Raw genomic sequence first — 19896 nt, forward strand, 5'->3', positions numbered from 1 at the left:
GAGAGTGTCGAATGGTTGGTAGTTTGTGACTTGCAGTGGTATTACCTATATCCTATCTTGAATAAAAATATTTGAATTTAAATTTATTTTTAACTTCATAGAGGCATCCATCCGGAGATAATAATAATAATAATACTTTATTTCATTTTCTTTTACACTCACTGCAAATAACTTAAATTACTAAATGTACAATATTTATTACATAATACCAATTATTTACATCTTTTTATCGCTAATTGTAACAATACATTGAACATTGAAAATTTGGTTTTGCCGTGATATTAAAAGACCTCTGACCCCGAAACTAGTTAAAACTGTATCTTCGGGGTCAGTGATTCCTCGACAAATGACAATGACAAACGAAACAAATTTAAAAAATAAAAATTAAATGTGAATGTATGTGTGTGTGTGTGTGTGTGTGTGTGTGTGTAATTCTTAGTGAGTAGGTTACAGTAGACTTTCCGTTTCTGAATATGATAATTGTTTAAGATAAGTGGTGGTTTCCTTTTTTACCTCACAATTGCTTAGTGTGTAGATAAAAGTCTTCTCATGAATCTTATTGTAAAGCTTAGAGGAGAGAGCATCATATTGACGTTTTGCGAAGGCCGTTTTACATTTTATTATGGGACATATTTGGGTGCGGCGTCGTTCAAGAGATATTGACTCGCCGAACTCTGGGACGACAGTTCTCAGTTCACCCGCGATTGGATAAAGAAATAACACTTATATTAACTAACTCATAATAATTTGATAATTATAGATTGCCGCAAAATAACGCCCAATTTAATAAATTTTCTAATAATTTATCATATTCATAACAATTATTAGAAAGCTCAGCTAAAATCTTTTATTCAATTATTATATCCCTAGGTAATGTTAAAATAATGAATTTTGCGAGTTTGTAACGCCTATATTTACCTTAGCGACCTACCTTCATGAAAATTCCCACACAAGTTGTCAGAGCTATGGAAAATCATGTACCCTTTTCGTCATTATATATTTTTCATAGATCCCAAGGGCGATACGAATTATACGCAGACAAAGTAACCTAATTAGGCTACTTTTACTTTCGGTATTCGGTGGTTTCTCGAAATGCGATCGAAACGAAACGAGCATTTTTTTATAATAGAACAAATGCTTACATTCGGAAGTCCGAATTCAGAAAGTCTAATTTGGAAGGGGTAAACGGCTAAGAGACTCACGTGTTGTGAGGCAACCGCTAATGACGTGTGCAACACCAGGGGTCAAGAGATGCGTTGCCAGCCGCTTGAAGGTCCCTAAGTCGTATGTGATCGGAAAACTGCAGCCGGTTGTTAATTCCATAAAATGGCTGCGCGAGACAAGAAGATCCTCGCAAAAGCCGCGGTTGTAGAAAAACAATGAGGTCAACATGATGAGGGATGAATTTCGCAATTAAAAATATGGCTTAGTGGTAGTGCTCTTAAAATTGAACTAATAAACCAACTTTTTTATAATTGATAAAGTCTATACAATTTTAATATTTTTGTCTTTAGATAGTTTTGCAAATTAATGTAGTTTCCTGTTTGCACATTTGTATGTGTTTAGCTTATTTTTAGTAAAATTTTTGGTGAGAAATATTTAAGTAACAGTTAAGTTTGTTAAGATAGTTCTAAAATACTAATGTTTACTATAATGTTACTCTTTCTATCAATTAAATAATTATGCCACTTTAAATATATGCATCGTCTATCTAGTTTTGACATGGCATATCCATTTTTACACTTTCCATGATAATGGAAGGCAGTTCAGGAAAGCAATGATAACAAAATAAGAGGATACAGTTGGGCATTGTATTAACATGTCTGTCATCCAAATCCTAAGTATGATTATACCGCTCGATAGCTAAATAATAAACTAAATCGTTACATTGTGTGTGGATTGTGTATTACTGAGTTGATGGTAGGAGGAACCCCATTTTGACATGTTTTCTCCGCCTCAAATAATTTCCGGTTAGAATTCATTATGATCTGGAGAAGCTACGACTGTCCTCGTGAATCATTGGTTAGCTCTTGTCGAGATCTATCGATTGCTTATTTAAAATTATAGTGGGAGAAAGTTATTCAGAAATTATAGAGCGTTTCTACTGAATACTTTTTCAAATAGCTAATTTTAATGAGGGCTTCCCGTATGCACAATTAGTATTTCTCTCACCGCACCACACTTACTTTTATTCTTTCACTCACCGCGCCACACTTACTTTTTCTCTTTCACTCAGCAACGCCACACTTCCTTTTTCTCTTTCAGACGCTGCGCCACACTAATTTTTTCACTTTTACTCGCCGCGCCACATTTACTTTTGCTCTATAGCTTTATTATTAAGTTATATGTATTCTTGACTCGACCTTAGGTGTGATATAGTGTCATAACTGCTATAGTCGTATAAGCAAAATCGTGTTATTTTGTATCCATATATTTAAGAATTTTAATTCGTTTTATTTTGCCTTATTTTTTTAGTATGAGTGATAAATTTGCTGAACAGATCATTCTAGAAATCTCATTTAATTTATTTCAATTTCTTTAGCATGAATTGAATAAAGGCTCGGTGCTCCAAATTGCATGTATTCCTAGTTTCAGTTGACATAGATATGAATGAGCTCGTTACTGAATGAGTTTTATAAAACAGGTCATATTTAAACTGTTTAGTTCCGCGCCAGTGTTATCCGTAATGAGATGTCGACTATCTAATCTCTGAATTATATTTAAATACCTATATACAGTATGCAGTTTCAATGTCCCGAGGTTACGCGTTAGATGAGATTAATTAATCTCATCTAACGCGTTCAATAAATTTATTGAATTAACATTAGGTTGGATGTACCTAAGTTTGCAAACTGTTTTATTATATAATTTAATTATTTTTTCTTCAAGATATATCAATGGTGTATGACTGTACATTATTGTATAATAAAAACACTTTTACGAACCACTTGAATAGAATATATATTCAATTATTTCACTATAATCACAACTAAATACAAGTAACACTAAATAATTTATGTCAATAGGGCAGTTGGGTGCCAGCACGTCCGATACTTTCGACAGCCCCAACAAGAAGTACCCAATACGAAACTACCAACTTCATAATAAAGTGACATCACTCAGATTTTGCATATGATTATATAATATTACAATTACTAAAAATATACTAAATACATATAATATCTTAATATAATACCTAAAAAATATTCGATTAATATTATAACTGAAGGTTGGTACTAATTTTAATGTCAAATAACCATAGCAATAGTTATTTGGCCTAACTACAATGGCAAAAGTTACACTGGGCCCGCCAGGTTTATCATGAAAAAAATTTACTTACACATTACAATACATCACGTCTCTATACCAAAAACGTAGGTAAGGATTATGGTTTTTACTTTTAAAACTTTAGGCGGCTTAGGTTTACCGATCTATGAAAATTTAAAACTTTTTTCTTCATCATACGCAATTCTTCTTAGAGTTAAAACTGAGTTAAGACTCATCCACTATTTCTGACAATTAACATTATCATTTATCCCGACGTTTGGAGAGTACTTTGCAAAGATTTGTGCAGAAATAGCTATGTAAATAATATTTTTTGTTGCTTTTTATAATAAAACTAAAATGTTTCATTTAAATTACAATCTAGCCTCAGGCTTAGGAGTAATTTAATTATACCTTAATTTACTAAGTAAAGTAAAACTTAGAACGTATCCATTAGCAAGTTTCTTATTGGAAGACAATATGTTCCTGTGTTCTCTCATTGTATGTTACTTCCACTGTTCACTGAACTATATTACTCTGTTTTCACCACACTGACTAAAAAGACCGCTTGTAGAACAGTTATTCAAGAATTTAAATGACGAGTAATTACGAAATTGGTCATTGTGGTGGCTTTTCGGCCTTTAGTAGCATAATAACGTCAGCCACTTTCCGCATGTCACGTATCTACATAATCTTTTCAGTCGGAAGACGTCCACTCTTGAACAAAGGCCTCCTCCAAAGATCGCCACAACGATCGGTCCTATGCTGTCCAACCTATTTCGGCGATCCTGAGTAGATCATCGGTCCATCGTGTGAAGGGCCTATCAACACTACCTCTTCTGGTACGTTGTCACCATTCGAGGAGTTTAATGCCCTAACGGCCATCTGTCAGTTTCGCAAACATCTGGACTGTGTAAGTAACTTTGGTTCTCCTACGGATCTCCTTATTTCTGACGTACATTTATTTTTTAATTTGAAGTATAAGCGAACCGTTTATAAGCGTGAAAAGTTTAACAATAGATTTACGTGGAAGGTTTTGTAGAACTTCACAAAACAGAGTTTGTTTTGTTTTCGGTGCTTAATCTCTTTGCAACTTTGTTTTGTTGTAACGAGTTTTATTTCACATTCATTATAACTGTTGATTTCTATTAAAGAATTTTCTTCTTCTATAGCTTTAGGATGAAATATTTTGTTTAGGTGTTCTTCATATATAGATGCTTTTTAACCAAATAAATTATTACCTTTTCTGTTGCGGTTTGTTTAGTTGAAAGAACTGTGATCAGTTCATGAAATAACTCACCAAGCCCAAAGCTAAAAAGCTATTTTAAGTAGAAATGTTTCCATGTCAAAGTATATTAAGGTCAAAGATGAGATTAAAACATGCGTGTCCTCGTTATTAATTGTACCTAATTATAAATGAAGACGCAGTTTTATATATTCATTACCTGTTTGTCAGTAATTTTTTTTTATTACAATAAGGGACGAGACGAGCAGGACGTTCAGCTGATAGTAATTGATGCGCCCTGCCCATTACAATGCAGTGCCGTTCAGGATTCTTGAAAAACCCAAAAATTCTGAGCGGCACTACAATTGCGCTTGTCACCTTGAGACATAAGATGTTAAGTCTCATTTGCCCAGTAATTTCACTTGCTTCGGCTCCCTTCAGACGAAAACACAGTAATGTTTACACATTACTGCTTCATGGCAGAAATAGGCGCCGTTGTGGTATCCATCTAGCCGGCATCCTGTGCAAAGGCGCCTCCCTCTGGTGAATCCTGTCAATAGGTAAGCGAGAACAAACAGACAGACAGACTATGCATCCAAGTTGTATGCATGTTTTTGATGTCACGGCTGGCTCCTCCTCTAACTTCAATTTTACTAACCAACTTTCAAAACAGAGGTGGACATAAATTCGTAGGTATTTTCGGAGGAGGAGTTTAACAGCCCGCCTGTATGATTTTTGAGTGTTTGTAAGGTCATTTCTCTACCGAATTATTATGTAGTATAGTATCTAATATCTCTAATATATAAAATTCTCGTGTCATGGTGTTAAACTTTGAACTCCTCCGAAACGGCTTGACCGATTCTCATGAAATTTTGAGTGCATATTGGGTAGGCCTGAGAATCGGACAACATCTATTTTTCACCCCCCTAAATGTTAAGGGTCCACACGAATTTTTTTTTTAATATTTTTAACATTTTTTTTTTAATTTTTTTGATTATGAGTCAGCATTAAAAAATACATACAACTTCAAATTTTCACCCATCTACGATCAACAGTTACTTTAGTATCGCGATTTTAATATCGGCAATACAAAATTTGCTGAGTCAGCTAGTATACTTATACAGTGCATAATAACGAAAGAGAAATCTAAATACAAGACCGGGTTTGGTGCGGACGAACCATCGGACACAGTCTGGGGGCCTACTCCTAAAATCGATATTCGATATATCGTGGCATTAGTCGTGTCGAATTCTACTCTTAGTAACATCGTGTTCAATGTCGAAACGATGATTGAACGAACGAAACATTTTTTCGATATTATCAGTCTTAACCCTACTCTAAGTTGAAAATGTCAGAGACGAATATTCGAGTTTGACAAATAATCAAACGTCACTTTTACGATATTCTCAACGACACCTTCTATACGACACCTTCTATCGACATCTTCTATTCGGCTGTCGATGCTATTATCGTTTCAAGTTGTATAGATATATTTGCCATACAATATACATATTTAATAAAAATTATTGAAATAATAATATGTGATTTACTATTCAACAGGATTTTTTTACTACCAAGTTTTTTACTACCAATTTAAGTCATTTTGTTGATCGCTTATGCGTAGAAAGTAATGCAAATGGCCGCCTGAGAAATAAGAAATCGACGAGAAGGGTTGAGTTACTTTTATTTCACATTTTGTTATCCGCAAGTTTTGTATTATTTATTCAATTTTAAATGGCCATATTATATTCATTACATATTTTTTTAAATATTTACATTTTGTGTAAATGATACTAAATTGGTGGTGCAGAGTCTGCGATGGTCCTTTCTCCTTAGCGCCTAAGCTATGTTTTTACTTCTGACACTTAAGGCGAAGGGTAAACAGAAAACATGCAAACAAGGTGTTTTTAGACAAGTTTTGTGGTGAAACTCTCCCAGCATTCTATTTTTTTTGCACTCTTTTTAATAAAATATACAATATTGTACTTTTATTGCTATAAGTCGGTGCCAAGCCAAATGTATTAAAGGCCTACACTCGCCACGCGTGACTTTGAGCGGGATAGCTTCGTCTAGAACAAAACAATCCAAGCGGACAGACACGCGTGGCCAGACAACCTAAATAATTACAGTAAGTAAGCAGTTTATATTATTAAACTTAATTTTGTTTAGGGCTTGGCACTGACTTAAAACCTATCAATAGGTACGAAGTCGCGGGTAAAAGCTAGTTATACTATAAATATTTATAATATATATACCGCATAATAAACAACTGTTTCGCCATACTTGTCTTATCTTATAAGGTTATTAATATTTTTTTATGCAATATATTATGTTATACTGCGATTTCTTGGTCAGTTGCGTGGAGAGACATAAGGTTAGTTTCATTCACCGTGCCGTTTAATTAGGGCTAAAAATTAAAAGAAACACAGCTATAGCAATAAAAAGCAGATCTAGAAATCATTATACATAAACTCGTGGTCTAGAAATTAGAAATTTTAGTGGACTCAGCCGATACAGAACGAGTTTGGCATTTTTGAAACTAATATTCGTAAAACCAAGGAATATCAGTGTCCTTTAGTGTGCGTGACACGCTACGTCTTACAATTGAGATTTATGTGTCATTTCGTGTTAGTGTGCGCGCATTGCTCGAATAGATCTTAATCGTCAACTGTCAACCTCAATTCTTTCGACATTTTGACAGCTGTCACTGTCTATCTAGAGTCTAGACGTATGAATGATCTAAGCATAACATATTGCAACAACAATAATTGGTAAACGGACTTTGATATGCAAATGTAAAAAATTAAATAGTCTGCGTGCAGAATATATATAATGCCCAAACACCCTCAAGCTGCATGCACTGCTTTTGTTTTCATATAAGAAATATTTTAAAATTTGCATGTCGGCCATTGTGTAATACTCCATTTTTGTTTTCATTGAACATATTGTAATAGTTAGTGAAATAAAACCCCCTAACAGACAAGCACTACGTTACCCTACGGAGCTTTTCAAAACTCAGTTTAAATGTTTCGTTTATATAAAATACTAGCTGTCTTTGTTTCGCCATATAAATTATGTTTAGAGTTTCTTGGACATTGCAACATTTTTCTTTATCTTACTTTATTTTTCTAAAATAAAAGATTTTTTCTTACATAAACGTAGCCTAAGTTACTCCTTATTGCATCAGCTACCTGCCAATAAATGCCCCGTCAAAATCGGTCTAGCCATTCAAATTAGATTTCATTTATCAGAGATTAGACGGAACGAACAGGCAGACGGACGGACAAAATTTAAAAAAAAAAATATTTTGGTGTATGTACCGTATATATATTCATATACATGTAGTAAAACGGTTATTTCAATATTACAAACAGACACTCCAATTTTATTTACATATATGTATAGATGTATAGACAATTACGAAAAATTCTTAAAAGTTTTATCTTAAGTGCCCCTGAAAGCGTTCGAGTGCCAGATTTTACAACCGAGTCTATTTATGTAGTTAACCAATGTTTACGATCTGAACTAAACATGTTTTCAAACAAATTCACCTCCTTGCATACATTCGTGCGAATAACATATATAATATAATAATAATTATATAATAATATAATATAATAATAATTTTAATAATATAATAATATAATATAATAATTTATTTCTCTTAAAATCATAGTTTACAGCAGCTAGTGGCCGGAGTCACCTTTTAAGCAAATAATGCCTGTACCAGGTGTCTCCGCTCTTCCAATTCAGCAATGTGTTATATTTAACAAAAGTTTTATTGACATGGTGGTGAAATAATAATAAAGTTATGAAATGAATATAAATTTAAAAAGGTTATGAAATGAATATAAATTAACAATTTAAATATTTGGAAAGTTACTTTTGAACACCTTAACAATTACAGCGACAAAGATTTACAATTACGATTTTTAATTCTTATCGAACATGTAAGTCACTTTTTATTATTATAAACCTAAATGATAAATATGTGTAACTATGTGTGAGTGTGTGTGTGCGTGCGATACTGTGTGTTTTTGTGAGTGTTGTGTGCGTGTATATATGTTAAGTGCGTGTGGAATATTTTCTGTCTGATCTATGTAAACATTGGATAAGTTATTATACTCTGTACATTATTTAAGTTGTTTAAGTAAAATCTCCGTTGCCTCATAGTCGAGAGACTTTAACCACTTCTCTACGATTTTTTTACAATCGTTATATTGTTTTGAGTGGATATGTAGTTTTTTATTTATTTTATTGTAAATTTGAGCTGAGAGACTATTGTATTGTGCGCTAGCAAACTTTGTTTTTGTTCGAGGGACTTTAGTTACGTTAGGTTGCCTCCTACTTTGTTTATTATTTACGAGATATGGTACTTCTTTATGTTTTTTGATTAAAACATGTTTCAGAAACAGTTTCCTCACAGAGAGTAAACCGCACTCAAGGTAAAGTTGTTCTGTAGAATATCTGTAACGTTTGAAATACATGGCCTTAATCAATGCTCGTTGCGAGCGCTCAATGTCTAAAAACTTTATTTTTGCAGCACCTCCCCACACTGGAATGCAGTAGGTTAGGATGGATTCAACTAGTGCAGTATATATTCTCTTTAAGACTCTTTAACACAATATCTACTTCGTTAAGGTCTGTTTCAAGAAGTACGAAAGAGTTTAATTGAGTGACTGTATTATTAATTAGATTATTGAAAATGTGCAATGGCGTAGGATCTATATGTTCTGCAAGTTGCTTACCAATGTCTGCAAAGAACTTGTTTACGAAATTTGCTGATTCATAAGGTGAAGATTTGGTGTTTAGTAACTCTGTGCTCTTAGACTTAGTTTTACTTGAGTATGTGATGTTTTTTATATTTCTCCAGAGTAATTTATTGTTAGCGACAGATTTTGCAATGAGATCTCTTTCGTATTGCCTTTTTAGTTTTTTTATTAAGTTATTTACATAGTTTCTGTATCTACTATATGTTATTTTTAATATTTCGTTATGAGGATCATGTTTTGACTGCCTTTGTAATTTATTTCTGTTATTTATACATCTAAGAATACCGGGAGTAATCCACGGCTTAATAATTCGTTTGCTCTTTGGTATTTTTACTGTTACAATATTATTTTTTATAAACATAACTCTACGGTTACTATATCTATCACTCTGGTTGAAATATCTTTATATATCTAGTAGTAAGATGGATATTGCCTTTATATAGTTACATCCCAAGCCCCAAGGGATATACATAGTTATATTTCGAACCAAATCATACAATTTCTGTGTATCTATGTCTTATTAATGAGGATTTCTCCATACTGTCCCACTTAATATGTTTAAATAAAACAATTTTAAAGGATTAAAACGCGTGTTTACGCGTAACTGTGTTTTTACATTAGATATTTACGTAAAAGTTATATTTTTATTTCAGTCTCCGTGAAAACGAGATCTGGAAAGGTCGGGTTAACTAACAAAATTAAAATGTAACTTTTACGCAAAAATCTAATATAAAAGCAGTTACATTAACAAGCGTTTTAATCGTTTATAAGTGTTTTATTTAAATGTGTTACACTCGCGTTAATCAAAAGAAAACACTATTTTTATATTAATAAATCTAATATTTTTCCACATAAATTTCTATCCCTATCATCACATGAATATCGATTCCCTTATTATGTTATTCCCTCGTTCTGTTATAAATATATCATCAAAATTATAAAGATTATTTTTACTACCTTGATAAGCCACGCCGATGAGTTTACAAATTCGTCTACAGATGACATATTTAACAGCTTTATCTGAAATGAACAGAATAATAACTATTCATTTGTAAAGTTAACGTACTAAACTATGAGTTATATTATCCACTAACCTTTTGTTACTAAACATTCGAAGATATTATATTGAGCCCGTTTATCATCCCAGGTTATAGTATCTTCAGACTTAGCACTTGTCTGTAGAAATATTTCGTTCCGCACTGTTGCGTTTTACAAACTCGTTTACGGTTTCATAAAACAGAGCTCCGTGAAAGAGCTCTATTAAAACTAGAAACGTGTATTCACTGGCAGTATCTTATGATAAAACAGATAACACTTCGTTTCAAATCTCGTCTTATAAATTTCAGAGACACAGGAGAATTTTGGGGATTAAACGCCTTTAGATAATTGAGATAAGTGAACGCTGCAACCAACCTGAATGGATAATTTTGGCGTTTAACTCCAACTAACTACTTCTCTAACTAGTAGATTCATAGTTCATTACTTATTCATATAATGTTTTTAAAGTTATTACATTTTTTATAATCTCGAAGAAAATGCTCGTATAGTATCTTTATTTATATACGGTGTGTGTGGATTGATGCATATACTGAACTCAATAACTCTTGTCAACTCAATTTACATTTAATTTTCTTTTTTAATTCCTCGTACTCGAGTATTTGATTTATTATTGAAATGATTTGTAAAATGAGGAAGCTGTAAATGTTTTGATTTAAGAGAGTGGCAATGAGTTTCTTGCCACTTCTTCTCATTAAAGCTCAACCTTTTCCGAAGTGGTGGTTATGGTAAAAAGAAAAGAAAACTTTTGACATTCATAAGTGCCATTTCCTTGACCTACACACGGACTAGTAAAAAAAGAAGGACTCCGCGCTGTGATATTAGCAAGTGAAGCACCTTTATGCTAGTGTGTGTGCGGTTACGGGGTATACCAGTTACACAATTGTTTCTCCCTTAAATAATCATATATCCACAAATACTTTTATATTATTGTTTTTACACTTTTTCACAACCCACGACGGCATTTTTCAAATATTTTATTGCGACGCAAACTGATCTAGCAAATCTCATAATGGCGGCCGATCGGCTTGTATTAGTGTAAGTGTATGCGTGGGGCTATGTATTTACATGTTTACCGGCTTGTTTTGGTGCCTCACTGTATGTAAGGTGACACGGAGTCCTATTTTTTTACTCGTCCGTGGACCTATATGAATAAAGTGATTTTGATATTTTCATTTGACTATTAATTTTATGGTACGCCCAAGGTTTGTATGAACTATCATTATCTACTTCAAAATATGTGTATCACTGGTTTTCTTGTGTTTCCTTTTTCGTGTTTTCTTCGGTTAGCTAAGTCGCCCTATGCCTAAGCTGGCTGTACTTGGCAAAACTTTAGTATTATACTTGGGTGGGCTTGCTTTGTGAGATTTTTTTTAAATAATGTTGTAGTTATCTTGCGTATGCTAAAATGGCATTGCTTGCAGCGGCGTCGTGTACTGGGTCGACTTCTTCCCTCAAATATGTGCGGCGGGAGCCATTGCCGGTCCATGCACTCGTGAACGAGTTCTGCTTATGGTGCCTGTTCTATTTAATAATGTATTTGTTTGAAGCGATTACTAATTATGGCAGTTATCACGACCATCATGTTCACGAAGCATCCTTATACAAATAATGTATTCAAGCACTACAAATCGATGCATCCAATGTATAATTTATAATAGGTATTGACAACCCGACCTGCCTATAAGTCATCTAGTAAATAAACATAGCGGTGACGTAATGATTGTGAAACACAATCTGTTTAATTTATCTAGCCTATGACATTTTGCTATTTTACTTGTAGATACATTGTGAAACAGCCTCTTAAATAATTAAATTTTATATAGCGGATATACTTAACAATAAATAGACTGACAAACGACTTGGCGAGTGTTATTACGCATTACAAACATCTCTTTATGGTAATGCAATGTATTCTAAATTGATTAAATATTCATGAGTTATGCAGAAGGATACATAATTACATACTAGACAATAAAATAATCATTACTACACATAGCAGCATAAATTCTGTCTATAGTTTACAATAATTTATCTGGGGAAATCCAAATGATAATAAAACATAACGAAATGTTTGTCGCGAATTAACTCGGGGCTGAAATAAATGCACTATTTTATATGGTGGGTAAATAATAATGAAACCGAAACCTTGGGTTTCATGAGTTTGGAGAGAAAAATAAGTCAATTAATATGCTTGAGTTTGATAATTTTAGTAGAAGTCCCAAGTCTCTTAAGGCGAAGGTTTAGCAGAAAAAACGTAAACAAGGTGTTTTTAGACAAGTTTTGTGGTGAAAAATTAGCATTTGGAGCTATGAACACTACTTAATCTTGTAATACATATCCTTAAGTCTTATTTGTAGGTTGCTAATGCTTGCTATTGGTTATAGTTAACACTCCACAGCCTTTTTTAACTACCACTTTTCTTTGCAGTTAAACAAGTTTTTTGGCATGGCATGACGCATTTTTTTAGTACTACTCTCAGAAAAGTTATTCTAATAGCTTGTACTTTTTTGTGTAGGTTCATTTATTCAGATTAGTAGTGAATAACGAGGACTGTAAGCATATAAACTGTTTTCCATGCAAGAATTTTGAAAATTTTGGCTTTGTTACATAGATGGCGGGCCGGCAGCCGTGAACTCATATCGCTCAAGCTCGCTGGCATTTAGTGTCACCTTAATAAGAACTTTCAATGCAATTTTAATGAAAAAAAAAATGGAACGAGTGATGCAAACATGGGTACCGCTCAGTATTATTCTTAAGCATGCCCTATTGCGCTGGTATTCAGCGAAGCCCGTTGCGACTCAGTTCGCGACGTGGTTCCGTAACTATTCAACATAATTTAAAAAAAAAGAGCACGCCTCGAACGCTCAAGCTATTTTTAAAATTAAATTTCGAATAAAACCGAATCACCTGCGTTATTTAAAAAAAAAATAGAAGGCTTAAAGTAGTCATTTTCGAAGGAACCTTCTCTGCTTAATTCTGAAAATAGTGAAAAAAAATTAAGTCGTTTCGTCAAGTCATTCTTGAGATATCCGTACCACGCCGTTTTTTTGAACCACATACTAATGGACGTCCACGATAATTTTTTTTAATGAACTTTTTTGAATACGTATTCGACAACTTAAAAAAAGTATTAGGATCATTCATTAGTGTCTCTGCTTTATAAAGAGTGGAAATCGTGTGACCTTGACAGGTCGGTTATAAAGCACAACTTCGCGCAACGCCGCTTCGCGTTCGAGGCGTGCAAAATATACGTGATAATAAAACAAAATCACTCAAAAATAGCAAATACATACAGCATTAAATAGAAAATATACAATAATTTATACTAATATATACAGAACCGTTTATTCTGTCGGTTATACTGCAAAGATTAATAAAGCGTTCGGAATAATACATCTTAAAATAATATATAAATTACGTGACACGTTGTTGATGGACTCATAAACTAATGAACGAATTTTAATGGTGATTACTTCATGGAGTGCAATTTGGTCCAACTTTAGAGATAGAATAGTTTTAATTTCGATTTGGGACTCATAATTACTTTTATTTTAAATATTTGTTTTGTATGGACATATTATCTATCAGAGAATTTAGTGACACACGGTTTGACAGTTCCGCTGTGAAACAATTTCATTATAACTAAAGGGAGCCATTTTTTACGAAATAACTCTTGATGTTTTGAAATATTATAGGCAAATTCCTATAAAACAGTATTTTTTTTTATTATCTACAGAACATCGTCTGTCGGGTCAGGTAGTAGACCATAATACGCACTGTCATAGTATCAGCGTGTTTTAGAGATTGTTTTAGTATATGATATTATGTTCGTGATTACTTATCTGGAACCTATATTTTTGACTTAGGAATACCTATATATTCGAAATACAAATAATTCAGTTAATGACATTCCTTTAGGTATATATAACAATTGATACAATGAGCAGGCGTGGGGTATGTTCTTAGTCTGGCCATAAATACTGTTACAATTAAAAATAAACAAAAGAATTAATTTGATTTTGGAATCTGTCATTTTTATATGATTGTTCATTGAGTTTTCTCATTTTGGCGCCACTACATTGTACAATATTTCCGATTTTATAATGGAGTGGGGTTATAAAGACAACCGAATCGCTGTGATTGCATTACACAATAGGTATGGAACCAAATACAATTTTTAAAACTCTCCGTACGCTTGGTATTAGTAACTTTTGTGTACCATGCTAATAAAAGGTACAATGAGACCTCTTCTGTTTGCGACAGATAAAGATTTGGCCGTCTACGTAGTGTTTGTACGATAAATTTGCTTAAAACAGTAAGGGAAAGAATTCAGAAGAAATCCTGTCCGAAAGCAAAATATTTTTTCTCGGGAGATGAAGATAGCACCTAGGACCATGTCGCGTATTTTAAAAGATGACTTCGGACTTGCAGCCTATAAGAGACGTCCTAGTAATTTCTTAACTGATAATTTAAAAAAGAGAACCTACGGTGGTAAAATCGAAACAACTACTGAAGCGGTACGCAAAGGCAGGTTAAAGAAAAATTCTGTTTACGGATGAGATTTTTTTTACAATTGAGCAATGAGAATTTTAAAAGGATTTTAACAAATAAATTTAAACTTTTTTTTTATTAATTACGAGAGCTGTGAAAATGTCTTTCTCTATCTTTCTACATACAAATCGCGAGTGTAACACGTAGCTTGTCACGCACACTAAACTAATATTCCTGGTCTGTTTTTATCGGTTGTCTAAAAGCAAGAGACTCCATCTAGACGTTTAAATTATATTATAAGCATAAATTACACTTATTTTGTTATTTTAATAGGCTGTTAAAAGTATTTAATCTGTTGGTGAACCAAATAAATAAATAAATAAAATATAATATAAAAGACAGATATTGATATCTCTGTGATCAACTCAATTAAAACTGGGGTCTGTACATACTTACGATAATGGCACGCTCGAGGTCTGCACGTGCTATTTCAATAGTACGTTAAACAGAGAGGCCCACAATATCTTTACGTTTTTATTATTGACTTTTAAGTGAGCCGCCACGGGAAGCCCTTTCTCCGTTAATCGCACTTGCCCTCTGTGACCTAATGCGGTCAAGCGACAACATTGTGGGTTATTGACATAGATGGCGCTAGAAGTCGTTTACATCGCGGTGATGATATTTGTATAAGTTTTGATTGAAATTAAATTAGGTAAGAATCGCAAAAATCTCCGCGCATACTCCATACTCTCTCCCTAAGAGAAGGTCGCCTCCTATGAAAGCTTAAAGGGTACCTGTCCAAAGCCAACTGCAGGTGGTGTTTAGTGGGTAGGTACCTAGGTTTTCACGTGAATCCCACATATCCAACGCAGACTTAGGCTGCATTGGAATGCATGAGCATTCACCACCTCCCTCCCGACGTTATCCCGGAGAGTAGCCCTTTCCCTTTGTTTGGGCGCAAAAAAAAAACAATCAACTTAAAATCTCATAGACTCTATCTCTCACTAAAACCACCCATTAATAACCACCCGGTCGAATGGCAGTCACAACTCAGGCTATATACCTAGGACTTATATTCGACTGGGCACTTACTGCCTTGCGCCTGTTAAGACCCATTTTTATAGAAATTCCACTTTCTTAACTAGTAAGAAACGTCTACTATACTGTCCTACATACTCCCGGTCATGACATACGCAAGTCCTGTATGTATTAACACAAATCAAAATAACTGTAGTAAACTAAAAACTGTGCAAAATAGAGCCCTTATAACCATTTACCGGACTCACCCGTGTTCAAATCTTAAACGCCTACATATAAAGAAAAACATCCCAGCACTAGAACAACACAGACAACTACAAGAGGTATCTGAAAGTTACAGAGGGCAACGCCGACTGAAGGACGGAATAAACCCCGCACTCCGGTCGACTTGCAGTCGTAAGTCACTCACAGAGTACTGCCTCAGCATAAAAAGTTGTATCATGCATTACCACATCACACACAGAGTTCTAGCTAGGTCTAAATCATTGTAAAACCAATATTGTGAATTGGTTTAGTTGTAAGTATTAAATATCGACCAAAACTTGCCTCCTATCTCCTTTCCCTCCTTTCCTTATCCAAGATCCTCCCCCCCATCCGACACCCCTCGTTTACTTATATATTATACATGTATATACATATCTATGTATTTATTTACCATCTTTTTTAGTTAGTTTTAAGTTCTAGTCATTAGTCTCCCAGTTTTCTGGATTTCCCCCACAAACCTTATGTATTAGTTCTAAGCATAATAAAGTTTTATCCCTCAACACGTAGATAAGGTTGTAGAAATAAGTTTTCTGATACCTACATATATATTATAAGACTTAACTGTAAATTGCTATAATAAGTAGATTATAAGTAATTTTGTATATATTTTTATTAACAAATATAGAAATATGAAATTTGTTTTTTTTTTTGAATTAACTAAATGATGGCATCTACTGTAATTTTAAAATTTAGTAGTCGCCATTTATAAATTATTTACCATAATATTAATTTTTAAGCTACCCTTGATTCCATTTATTTAGTAGTAAATCATGATAATAAATTGCTCAGAGTGCAACGTGGGCACTATCTGACTTCAGTGATGGTTCCGTGGGGTAATAGCTATGAAGGAGTGACTGATCAGTGAGCCATACTTTTGTGAAAAAGGAATCAAATCATAGGCACAAGTGTATGAAGATTCAAAATACCATTCTTGAGAAGGTAGTGAAGCCCCTAACAACACTATGTTCAATAACCAAGAATGGTCCTTCCGGCAAGACTCGGCGCCGGGTCATAATGCTCAAACGAGGCAGCCTTGGTTGGAAACAGACTTATATAGTATTTATGGCAAGACTAGGTATACTTAATTTATATGGCAAAACATTCAACATTTTCCGGGTCAACACATATTTTATATAAAATACTAGCTGACCCGGCAAACGTCGTTTTGCCACATAAATTATATTTTTGAGCTAGACCGTTTCTTGGACATTGCAACATTACTTTATTTTTCTAAAATAAAAGATTTTTCCTAGAATAAACGTAGCCTAGTTTATTCCTTGTTACATCAGCTACCTGTCAATAAAGGTCCCGTGAAAATCGTACCAGCCATTTCAGAGATTAGCCCGAACAAACAGACAGACAAAAATTGTAAAAAAAATATTTATTTTGGTGTATGTACCGTATATATATGTAGTAAAAACGGTTATTTCAATATTACAAACAGATACTCCAATTTTATTTATATGTATAGATGACATAACAGTAAAATAAGAACGAACAAAATATGCATATTAGTTTCGTTTGAAATATAAAATTAATTTAACGGTTTCATATATAGCTATTTAGATAACTGGAAATAATTTTGCCACCTATTTGGAAATCTTTTTGATACTTTAGAAAATATTTTTTTATATTTTATTTTCAAACTATGTGTGAAAGAAGTTCTATTTGAATAGGGTCGAAGTCGCGGACTGAAGCCAGTAGATTAATATTCTATAGTAATTTCAATGTCACGAAATAACATTTCTTGTGTATTTGCTTTAAATCAATCAAAATAAAAAGTGCATCAGATCAGTATGTGGTATTAAGCCTGACGTTTCATGCAAGCCCTTTTTCAAGTCACTGAAATTATTGTCACTGCCCGGTCCATACATTTACGCGATGGCAAAATTTGTAAAGGAAAATCACAGTGTGCTATACTTACAGCAAATGCATATGACCCACAGTACTAGAATACTTAGGAAAGCTGATAGGTTAGTGACTAGAGTTGTTCCACATAGCACTTTATTTCAGAAAAATTGCTTCTGGATGGGCCTGAAAATTTCCAATAAGATCCCTGATTCATTTAAGTTGTTACCTTTTTCAAGATTTAAAGTATCCTTACACAGTTGGCTTCTTCAAAACACATTTTATTCTAGGTATAGAAGAGGTTTTGAGTAAAGGATTTTGACATTGGATTCTAAGTGGATTATTCTTATCTTGACTTATTATTTTTTTTTTATTGTATAAAATTATAATTTTGTGTTATATAAAATAAATTAATTTATATTGTAATAAAATTTTTGCCCAAGACCAAATTTGTACCACCCTATTTAATAGCAAATAAATGAAAAATATAACGAAATCTAAAAAAATAAATATGCGATTATAATATAGAAGGCATTGAGAGCTCTCCAATCTATTTTCCTTTAACATTCTATATCTTTGGATAGAAAATTGCTATCAATGATGCCCCTTAAATCAAAATAAAGTAAGGAGCATATCTACTAGAGTTCTAATATTGGTTTACTACGAAGCGATTGCTAAGCCAACATAATTATATTATGACACGACTAAAGATTTGCATTTAAATCATCAGCTGTTGCCAGCAAATGTCCCCAATTATTACTTGTTAAACTTGAAGATAAGTACAAGGCAAGGATTTTCTGCGTAATTTATGCCTTCCCAAATTGAAAGGAAAGATGTACGGAGAGATAATTTATAATAGCGAATCAATAATATTACCAGATAAGTTTAGTCTTATGACTCAACAATATTCTTATTATTTTTCAGCACAATGTGAGTACCTTATTTCTCATCTATACCAAAAATACTTATCGTTTTTTTATTGTTTATAGAAATAAAATTTTAGCTACAGACAGAATAATAATGTCGATAGAAATGAAATAATACTAACCAACAAGGCATTAGAGCAGTCTAAAGTGGAACACACCGTGGGAGTAATCACAGAGACCTTGCAACACCAGTACTTCGAGTCTAACAGGATTGAAACTTAGGCTCCGCGTAGCAGTGTTTTCAAATCGGCGACATAATAATAACACGTAGAGGTTTGAGGGGGGGTAGAAGTGGGGAACAGAGAGCACTCGACCCTTGAACCATCCGGTTGAGGTGGAGATTGAGTAGAGTAAGAGTTGGCGTTTCGCGCGATCGGGCGCGGGCGTTGGCTGCGGTCAGGGCAGTTCGGTTCGCGCAGCCATAGCGGCGGCTCCGGGCAGCGCTGCTTCGACGGCGGTTCGCGCACTGACGAGTGACGGCATCGTGCTCGCTGGTTTTCGCCGCGCCGAAGCCCGCGCATGCGCCCTGCGCTACGAGAATTGATCAGCACGACTCTTTTGCTACGAATTTATGATAGACCGCGGGTATTATCGACGATATCGCGGCTAATCACTCGTGTGTTAGTTCTTTAATTCGATACAATACCTTTCCTTTTATGTTCACTTCTTTTATATGTAGGTTCGTTTACTCGATATTTTTGCATAACTGCTTGATTCGTGTCACTCTACTTTTGGCAAATCGTACAATTTATAAGTATTAATTTTTATCTGTTTAATAAAATATTAAAAACATAGGATAAAATAACAGAAATGAGTGAATGATACCTATCTAATACCTCTAGGTTGAATTGCCTGGTCAAGTAGTATAAATAAATAACTTTTATCGAGTTGGGTTCGATTCCCTATTAGGTATTTTCTCTGGAATAATTGTTCAGTCTATGAATAATATTTAAGTGTCTAGGTATTTATAATAAAATAATATATTATTACTGAATATATTGTCAATGTC

General features: G+C 33.6%; 1 protein-coding gene across 1 annotated transcript in view; it reads right to left on the reverse strand.

Annotated features, from left to right (window-relative positions):
- LOC126967528 (uncharacterized) overlaps window positions 1-19350 on the reverse strand; it is a 65708-nt gene extending 46358 nt beyond the window's left edge. The window contains exon 1 of the mRNA XM_050812037.1: window positions 19010-19350. The gene's annotated coding sequence lies outside the window, so the exon portion shown is untranslated. The remainder of the gene's footprint in view (window positions 1-19009) is intronic.
- Between the last annotated feature and the right edge of the window lie 546 nt (window positions 19351-19896).

Source organism: Leptidea sinapis, chromosome 13 (genome assembly GCF_905404315.1).
Source record: "Leptidea sinapis chromosome 13, ilLepSina1.1, whole genome shotgun sequence".
In the NCBI taxonomy this organism is placed as follows: domain Eukaryota; kingdom Metazoa; phylum Arthropoda; class Insecta; order Lepidoptera; family Pieridae; genus Leptidea; species Leptidea sinapis.